We start from the raw sequence: 10960 nt of genomic DNA, 5'->3' as shown, positions 1-10960 counted from the left end.
TGGAGATTACAAAATGCTGCAGTACAGATGAACCTAGGGGTCCTTGGCCATGAAGCACAAAAAGTTAAGTATTCAAGTACAGCAAGTAATCAGGAAGACAAGTGGAATGTTGGCCTTTATTGCAAGGGGGATAGAGTATAAAAGCAGAGAAGTCCTGCTGCAACATTGAGCTGTGGTGCAAGAGGGAGGGATTCAAATTCCTGGGACATTGGAACCAGTTCTGGGGGAAGTGGGACCTGTACAAAAGGGACGGTTTGTTCTTGGGCAGGACTGGAACTGATGTCCTGGGGGTAACATTTGCGAATGCAGTTCGGGAGTGTTTAAACTAATATGGCAGGGGGATGGGAACCTATGCAGCGAGACAGGGCAAAGTAATATGGAGTCAGAAACAGATGGTAGAAAGGTAAAAAGCAATAATGGAAGGCCGAGTAAACAAAGGCAAGAAACAAAAAGGGCCACACTACATCATAATTCTAAAAGGACAAAGGGTGTTAAAAAAACAAGCCTGAAGGCTTTGTGTCTTAATGCAAGGAGTATCCGTAATAAGATGGATGAATTAACTGTGTAAATAGATGTTAACGGATATGATGTGATTGGGATTATGGAGACGTGGCTCCAGGATGATCAGGGCTGGGAACTCAACATCCAAGGGTATTCAATATTCAGGAACGATAGAATAAAAGGAAAAGGAGGTGGGGTAGCATTGCTGGTTAAGAGGAGATTAATGCAATAGTTAGGAAGGACATTAGCTTGGATGATGTGGAATCTATATGGGTAGAGCTGCAGAACACCAAAGGGCAAAAAACGTTAGTGGGAGTTGTGCACAGACCTCCAAACAGTAGTAGTGATGCTGGGGAGGACATCAAACAGGAAATTAGGGGTGCATGCAATAAAGGTGCAGCAGTTATCATGGGTGACTTTAATATGCATATAGATTGGGCTAACCAAACTGGAAGCAATACGGTGGAGGAGGATTTCCTGGAGTGCATAAGGAATGGTTTTCGAGACCAATATGTCGAGGAACCAACTAGGGGGGGGAGGCCATCTTAGACTGGGTGTTGTGTAATGAGAGATGATTAATTATCAATCTTGTTGTGCGAGGCCCCTTGGGGAAGAGTGACCATAATATGGTGGAATTCTACATTAGGATGGAGAATGAAACTGTTAATTCAGAGACCATGGTCCAGAACTTAAAGAAGGGTAACTTTGAAGGTTTGAGGCATGAATTGGCTAGGATAGATTGGCGAATGATACTTAAAGGGTTGACGGTGGATGGGCAATGGCAGACCGCATGGATGAACTACAACAATTGTACATCCCTGTCTGGTGTAAAAATAAAAAGGGGAAGGTGGCTCAACCGTGGCTATCAAGGGAAATCAGGGATAGTATTAAAGTCAAGAAAGTGGCATACAAATTGGCCAGAAATAGCAGTGAACCCGGGAACTGGGAGAAATTTAGAACTCAGCAGAGGAGGACAAAGGGTTTGATTAGGGCAAGGAAAATAGAGTACGAGAGGAAGCTTGCAGGGAACATTAAGACGGACTGCAAAAGCTTCTATAGATATGTAAAGAGAAAAAGGTTAGTAAAGACAAACGTAGGTCCCCTGCAGTCAGAATCAGGGGAAGTCATAACGGGGAACAAAGAAATGGCAGACCAATTGAACAAGTACTTTGGTTCGGTATTCACTAAGGAGGACACAAACAACCATCCGGATATAAAAGGGGTCAGAGGGTCTAGTAAGAAGGAGGAACTGAAGGAAATCCTTATTAGTCGGGAAATTGTGTTGGGGTAATTGATGGGATTGAAGGCCGATAAATCCCCAGGGCCTGATGAACTGCATCCCAGAGTACTTAAGAAGGTGGCCTTGGAAATAGCGGATGCATTGACAGTCATTTTCCAACATTCCATAGACTCTGGATCAGTTCCTATGGAGTGGAGGGTAGCCAATGTAATCCCACTTTTTAAAAAAGGAGGGAGAGAGAAAACAGGGAATTATAAACCGGTCAGCCTGACATCGGTAGTGGGTAAAATGATGGAATCAATTATTAAGGATGTCATAGCAGCGCATTTAGAAAGAGGTGACATGATAGGTTCAAGTCAGCATGGATTTGTGAAAGGGAAATCATGCTTGACAAATCTTCTGGAATTTTTTGAGGATGTTTCCAGTGGAGTGGACAAGGGAGAACCAGTTAATGTGGTGGACTTTCAGAAGGCTTTCGACAAGGTCCCACACAAGAGATTAATGTGCAAAGTTAAAGCACATGGGATTGGGGGTAGTGTGCTGACGTGGATTGAGAACTGGTTGGCAGACAGGAAGCCAAGAGTAGGAGTAAATGGGTACTTTTCAGAATGACAGGCAGTGACTAGTGGGATACCGCAAGGTTCTGTGCTGGGGCCCCAGCTGTTTACATTGTACATTAATGATTTAGACAAAGGGATTAAATGTAATATCTCCAAATTTGTGGATGAGACTAAGTTGGGTGGCAGTGTAAGCTGCGAAGAGGATGCTATGAGGCTGCAGAGTGACTTGGATAGGTTAGGTGAGTGGGCAAATGCATGGCAGATGAAGTATAATGTGGATAAATGTGAGGTTATCCACTTTGGTGGTAAAAACAGAGAGACAGACTATTATCTGAATGGTGACAGATTAGGAAAAGGGGAGGTGCAACGAGACCTGGGTGTCATGGTGCATCAGTCATTGAAAGTTGGCATGCAGGTACAGCAGGCGATTAAGAAAGTAAATGGCATGTTGGCCTTCATAGTGAGTGGATTTGAGTACAGGGGCAGGGAGGTGTTACCACAGTTGTCCAGGGCCTTGGTGAGGCCACACCTGGAGTATTGTGTACAGTTTTGGTCTCCTAACTTGAGAAAGGACATTCTTGCTATTGAGGGAGTGCAGCGAAGGTTCACCAGACTGCTTCCTGGGATGGCGGGACTGACATATCAAGAAAGACTGGATCAACTGGGCTTGTATTCACTGGAGTTCAGAAGAATGAGAGGGGATCTCATAGAAACGTTTAAAATTCTGACAGGTTTAGACAGGTTAGATGCAGGAAGAATGTTCCCAATGTTGGGGAAGTCCAGAACCAGGGGTCACAGTCTAAGGATAAGGGGTAAGCCATTTAGGACCGAGATGAGGAGGAACTTCGTCACCCAGAGAGTGGTGAACCTGTGGAATTCTCTACCACAGAAAGTCGTTGAGGCCAATTCACTAAATATATTCAAAAAGGAGTTAGATGTAGTCCTTACTACTAGGGGGAATCAAGGGGTATGGCGAGAAAGCAGGAATGGGGTACTGAAGTTGCATGTTCAGCCATGAACTCATTGAAAGGTGGTGCAGGCTCAAAGGGCCGAATGGCCGACTCCTGCACCTATTTTCTATGTTTCTATTAACTGTACAGGGTATTGGTGAGGCCACACCTAGAGTACTGCGTACAGTTTTGGTCTCCTTATTTAAGGAGGGATATACTTGCATTGGAGACAGTTCAGAGAAGGTTCACTCGGTTGATTCCTGAGATGAAGGGGTTGATCTATGATGAAACGTTGAACAGGTTGGGCCTATACCCATTGGAATTTAGAAGAATGTGAGGTGATCTTATTGAAATACTGAGGGGGCTCGACAAGGTAGATGCAGAGTGGATGTTTCCACTCGTGGGGGAATCTAGAACTAGGGGGCGTAGTTTAAGAATAAGAGGTCGCCCATTTAGAACTGAGATGAGGAGGATTTTGTTCTCTCAGAGGGTTGTAAATCTGTGGAATTCTCTGCTCCAGAGAGCTATGGAGGCTGGGTCATTAAGGTGCAGATAGACAGATTTTTGAATGATAAGGGAGTGAAGGGTTATTGGGAGCGGGCAGGGAAGTGGAGTTGAGCCAAAGATCAGATCAGCCATGATCTTATTAAATGGCGGAGCAGGCTCGAGGGGCCAAATGGCCTACTCCTGCTCCTATTTCTTATGTTCTTATGTTCTAACCAGTTTTTAATTCCAATTGCTATGCATACATCTTCATCTTCTACTATAGTCTCCTGTGTGGTACTTCATCAAAGGTTTTCTCAAAGTCCATATACACCACCATCCACTGCATTTCTGCCTTCTACTTTATCAAAGAACTCTATCAGGTTTGTCAGTACGATCACTCTTTTTGAAATCTGTGTTGGGTTTCTCTATTGCTTTCTAGATATTTAGCAATTTATGTGTTACTAGTTGCTTGTTCTATAACTATGAAATAATTTATTTTAGCCGATAAATACTAAAAAAGTTCAGTTTGATGTTATTCTGCTGCCCTTTTTTTAAAAATTGAGGATCCTGTGAAGGAATGAGAAAGAGCTAATAGCTGAAGTAATCTTTAAACGGGTTCATTGTTCATTAGGTGGGAATATGATCAACTTTACCTAGATATCTGGGCAAATGAAAAGACTGTGTGGACTCAACTGAGAAGAGCCTGAAACATGGAAGCCAAAAAAACTCGAGTAAAAAAAGTGTTAACCCCTCCCCCACCCCACTCTCCAAATATAGCAATGACCTTTTCCTTAAATCACCTGCAACTACTGCATTTTGCCACAAAGATCTCTCACAATGGGACTTCATCCACAAGAGAGTACCAGACAGAAGGCCTACATTGTGCCAGACCACGGTATCTGTTATCAGGGACAGCGTATCTAAGGTCAAGGTGGTCAATTTTGTGTGGGTTGGGGATGAGAAGAGATGTCACAACATGGAAGGTGGAATGGAGTTTCTTTGTGAATCATTTGATTGATTGTGTGCCAATTATTGTTTTGATTTTATTGGTATATAGTCGGGTGGGTGAGGAACTGTCATGACAGCTGTATCTAGAAGAAAATAAATCTATAATATGATTGGGAGAAATTTTGGTTTTATGCAGCTTGATTAGTTATTTTCTACTTTCGTTATTCACCAATTAGAGGGAAAGGGAGAAAATTAATAAACATGAAAGATTAATATTTTGATCAGATTCTTACATTCTTACAGATATTACATAACCTATAGACTGACCTATTTTTATATAATGTACATAGATTGATATCCATTATTTAAACCTTGATTAAATTCCAACATGCAACTCATTCTATAGTCTCCTTTATAAATCAACCAAACATTTCAATTAATTTTAGCACAGAACTCACTTCTGATTATCCCTTAGTCTATATATAAACCATTTGAACCCTTTGATTAAATTCTGGCCTGTAACCCAGTCCCAGTATCCATTGTTATTTCCAATAAAAAAACAATTGAATTTCTCAATTAGATTCCAGTCTCTAACTCATTGTTGGTATCCATAATTCTGTGCATAAACCAGTTTAGTCCACCAATTCGATTGCAGTGTTAAACTTACTGCTAGGTATCCATTAGATATCAACACACTGGCATGTTTATTTTTATGGTGTATCAGCAATAGGAACACTTCTTTTTATCTATCGAGTGCTGAAGCCAATTGTAGCTCTCTGACTTCATTTACCTCATCAGCCAGTGGCTCAGTTGGTAGCACCCTGAGTCAGAAGGTTATGGGTTCAAGTCCCACTCCAGAGACTTGCGCACAAAAATCTAGGCTAACACTTCAGTGCAGTACTGAGGGAGTGCTGCACTGTCGGAGGTGCCATCTTTCAGTTGAGACGTTAAACTGAGGCCCTATGTACTCTCTCAGGTGATCGTAAAATATCCCATGGCACTATTTCGAAGAAGAGCAGGGAAGTTAACCCTGGTTCCTGGCCAATATTTATCCCTCAATCAACACAAGACAGATTATCCAATCATTATCACGTTGCAGTTTGTGGGAACTTGCTGGACTCAAATTGGCTGCCGCGTTTCCTACATTACAACAGTGACTACACTTCAAAAATACTTCATTAGTTGTAAAACGTTTGGGACGTCTGGTGGATGTGAAAGGCGCTATATAAATGCAAGTCTTTCTTTCTTTTATCTTACCTCCTGCTCTTTTCACCCTCTGTGGTGTCCTTCTCTGTGGGCCTTGATCTTTGCCAATGTTTTCTCATGTGAAGAAAATCCAAAATTTTTTGCCATCCATCTGATTTTTGTTTTAATCCATTACTTAATATTAGCTAGTTGTTTTCCATAGATGTTTCCATAGCTCGGAATTCATTTAAAAGCACTACCTATCTCTAAACTGGTTTTTAGTTGTTCTATTTGCATCTGGACACACCTTAATCTATTCATCTGTTGTCAACAGTTGCTGGGTGTATGTTTTTAGTTAATCAGTGATCGAATGGTTAATATTGCTTACGATCACTAACTCAGCTAATAAGTATTTATTTATGTTTTACTCCCGTTGTGCCAATTAGGTACTCTCCCCTGGATTATTGGCAAGAATGATTGTCCTCGCCTCACAGCACTGCCCCGCCGAGTCATCAAGATCCACGGAACAGTCCTGGACAACATGGACCATTTCCCATACCTCTTATCAACAAGAGCAGATATTGATGCCTCTAGTGCAGCAGTGCAGCCTTCGGCCGTCTGAGGAAAAGAGTGTTCGAAGATCAGGCCCTCAAATCTGCCACCAAGCTCACGGTCTACAGGGCTGTAATAATACCCGCCCTCCTGTATGGCTCAGAGACATGGACCATGTACAGTAGACGCCTCAAGTCGCTGCAGAAATACCACCAACGATGTCTCCGCAAGATCCTACAAATCCCCTGGGAGGACAGATGCACCAACATTAGCGTCCTCGACCAGGCCAACATCCCCAGCATTGAAGCACTGACCACACTTGATCAGCTCTGCTGGGCAGGCCATATTGTCCACATGCCAGACACGAGACTCCCAAAGCGCTCTACTCGGAACTCCTTCACAGCAAATGAGCCAAAGGTGGGCAGAAGAAACGTTACAAGGACACGCTCAAAGCCTCCCTGACAAGTGCAACATCCCCACTGACACCTGGGAGTCCCTGGCCAAAGACCGCCCTAAGTGGAGGAAGTGCATATGGGAGGGCGCTGAGCACCTCGAGTCTCATCGTCGATAGCATGCAGAAATCAAGCGCAGGCAGCGGAAAGAGCATGTGGCAAACCAGTCCCACCCTCCCTTATCCTCAACAACTATCTGTCCCAACTGTGACAGGGACTAGGGCTCTCGTATTGGACTGTTCAGCCACCTAAGGACTAATTTTAAGAGTGGAAGCAAGTCTTCCTCGATTCCGAAGGACTGCCTATGATGCTGTTGGAGATGGTCATTGCCTGGCATTTGTATAGCGTGAATATTACTTGCCACCTACCAGCCCAAGCCTGAATGTTGTACAGGTCTTGATGTATGTTAACATAGACTGCTTCATTATCTGAGTTGTGAATGGAACTGAACACTGCGCAATCATCAGAAGATGGATGGGCTTTGGACACTGTCCTGAGGAACAATCGCCTCGGAGTCAGAAGATTGTGGGTTCAAGTCCCACTCCAGGGACTTGAGCACATAAATCTAGGTTGACACGCTGGTGCAGTGCTGAGGGAGTGTTGTACTTTCAGATGAGACGTTGAACCGGGGCCCCATCTGCTCTCGCAGGTGGACTAAAAATATCCCATGGCACTATTTTGAAGAAGAGCAGGGGGATTGGCCAATATTTATCCCTCAATCAACATAACAAAAAACTGATTATCTGGTCATCATCACATTGATGTGTGTGGGAGCTTCCTGTGCCCAAATTGGCTGCCACGTTTCCCACATTACAACAGTGATTACACTCCAAAAGTACTTTATTGGCTGTAAAGTGCTTTGAGACATCCAGTGGTCATGAAAGGTGCTATATAAATGTAAACCTTTCTTTCTATGTCCAGAGGCTGAGATGACTGGTCTTGCACCAAACACAACCTGTGTGTTTTCCCCAATTTCCATTGATTTCAATTTTACTTGGGCTCATTGATGCCAAACTCAGTTATATCTACCTTGATGTCAAGGGCAGTCACTTTCACCTTACCTCTGGAATTCAACTCTTGTCTATTTGGACCAAGGCTGTAATGAGGTCTGGAGCCGAGTGGTCCTGGCGGAAACCAAACTGGGCATCGGTGAGCAGGTTATTGATTAGTGGCGCTTAGTAGATGATTGAGTGTAGGCTGATGGGGTGGTAATTACCAGGTTAGATTTGTCGTGCTTTTTGTGGACATACCTAGGGCAACGTTCCACTTTGTTGGGTAGATGTCAGTATTGTACTGGAACAGCTTTACTAGAGGCGCAGCTAGTTCTGGAGCACAGCACTACAGCCGGGATCTTAGGGCTCATAGCCTGTGCTCAGCTATTTCTTGATATTACGTGGAATTAATCAAAGTACATGGAGTATAAAACAGAGAGCTAGGAGTCTTAGCAGTTCATCTTAGAACCCGATACTCAACAAACCAGTGCAAAACAGTAATAAACAAAAGCCAATAGGATGTTGGACTATACAGCCAAAACAGTAGAATGCAATTCAGAAGGAGCTAGTAAACAAACTTTATCGTACTCTGGTCAGACTGCACCTATAATACAGCATCGAGTTTTGGTCACTGAGACACAAGAGATAGGGGCTATGTCTTATCAAAGGGCTGAACTATATGGAAAGACTGGAGGGATGGGTTGTTCAGACTGGAAAGCAAGGATCAGAACATAAGAAATAGGAGTAGGCCATTTTACCCCTCGAGCCTGCGCCACTATTTAATATCATGGCTTATCTGATCATGAACTCCTCTCCCTGTCCACTCCCCATAACCCTTTATTTACTTATTGCTCAAAAATCTATCTCCGCCTTAAATATATTCAGTGACCCAACTTCCACAGCTCTCTGGGGCAGATAATTCCACAAATTTCTCATCTGTTTTAAATGGACTGCCCCTTATTCTGAGACTATGTTCCCTCGTTTTAGTTTCCCCTATGAGTGGAAATTTCCTCTCTGCATCCACCTTGTCAAGCCCCCTCATTATATGTTTCAATAAGATCACCTCTCATTCTTCTGAACTCCAATGAGTATAGGCCCAGCTCACTTTCATAAGTCAACCCCCTCATCTCCGAATCAACCGAGTGAACCTTCTCTGAACAGCCTCAAATGCAAATATATCCTTTCTTAAATACAGAGACCAAAACTGTACGCAGTACTCCAGTCTTGGCCTCACCAATACTCTCAGAAGTGAACTCATTGAGGTATAGACAATATTAATTGGAATAGAAAGGGTAAACCTGCAATTACTTTAAACAGAGAGTTAATTGGCAAATGGTATGTTGGACTTCATAACAAGGGGATTTGAGTATAGGAGCAGAGAGCAGTTTTACAGGACCTTGGTGAGACCTCACCTGGAGTATTGTGTTCAGTTTTGGTCTCCTAATCTGAGGAAGGACGTTCTTGCTATTGAGGGAGTGCAGCAAAGGTTCACCAGACTGATTCCCGGGATGGCAAGACTGACATATGAGGAGAGACTGGATCTATAATTTTTTTTATTTTTTTTATAAAAGTCATGGAGACAAAAACCCTGGAATCATTTAACAAATGCAGGGGTGGGGGAGCATAAGGCTGTTCTTAAGATGGGTTGAATGGCCTTCATCTGTAATTAGGTGATCTTATAACAGCATTATTTTAAGTGCATTAGTGGAGAAAAGATGAAGGAATTTTGTTGAAGCGGATTATGATATTTTGATTTTATACTTTTCTTGGTCTGCCCTTTTAAGACTGCTGAGGGTGGCTGAATTGAGAAGAGCCAGAAACATAGAAAATAGGTGCAGGAATAGGCCATTCGGCTCTTCAAGCCTGCACCACCATTCAATAAGATCATGGCTGATCATTCATCTCAGTATCCCGTTCCTGCTTTCTCTCCACACCCCTTGATCCCTTTAGCTGTAAGGGCCATATCTAACTCCCTCTTGAATATATCCAATGAACTGACATCAACAACTCTCTGCAGTAGGGAATTCCACAGGTTAACAACTCTGAGTAAGTTTCTCCTCATCTCAGTCCTAAATGGCTTACCCCTTATCCTTCGACTGTGTCCCCGGTTCTGGACTTCCCCAACATCGGGAATATTCTTCCTGCATCTAACCTGTCCAGTCCCGTCAGAATTTTATGTTTCTATGAGATCCCCTCTCATTCTTCTAAACTCCAATGAATACAGGCCCAGTCGATCCAGTCTCTCCTCATATGTCAGTCCTGCCATCCCGGGAATCAGTCTGGTGAACCTTCGCTGCACTCCCTCAATAGCAAGAACATCCTTCCTCAGATTAGGAGACCAAAACTGAACACAATATTCCAGGTGAGGCCTCACCAAGGCCCTGTACAACTGCAGTAAGACCGCCCTGCTCCTATACTCAAATCCCCTAGCTATGAAGGCCAACATACCATTTGCCTTCTTCTCTGCCTGCTGTACCTGCATGCCAACTTTCAATGACTGATGTACCATGACACCCAAGTCTCATTGCACCTCCCCTTTTCCTAATCTGTCGTCATTCAGATAATATTCTGCCTTCGTGTTTTTGCCCCCAAAGTGGATAACCTCACATTTATCCATATTATACTGCATCTGCCATGCATTTGCCCACTCACCTAACCTGTCCAAGTCATCCTGCAGCCTCTTAGCATCCTCCTCACAACTCACACCACCACCCAGCTTAGTGTCATCTGCAAAAGTGGAGATATTACACTCAATTCCTTCATCTAAATCATTGATGTATATTGTAAATAGCTGGGGTCCCAGTACTGAGCCCTGCGGTACCCCACTAATCACTGCCTGCCATTCTGAAAAGGACCAGTTTATCTTGACTCTCTGCTTCCTGTCTGCCAACCAGCTCTCTATCCACGTCAGTACAGTACCCCCAATACCATGTGCTTTAATTTTGCACACCAATCTCGTGTGGGACCTTGTCAAAAGTCTTTTGAAAGTCCAAATACACCACATCCACTGCTTCCCCCTTGTCCACTCTACTTGTTACATCCTTAAAAAATTCCAGAAGATTTGTCAAGCACGAGTTCCCTTTCATAAATCCAT

Source organism: Pristiophorus japonicus, chromosome 1, assembly GCF_044704955.1.
Source record: "Pristiophorus japonicus isolate sPriJap1 chromosome 1, sPriJap1.hap1, whole genome shotgun sequence".
In the NCBI taxonomy this organism is placed as follows: Eukaryota; Metazoa; Chordata; class Chondrichthyes; family Pristiophoridae; genus Pristiophorus; species Pristiophorus japonicus.
Note: the sequence above shows the minus strand (reverse complement) of the source record.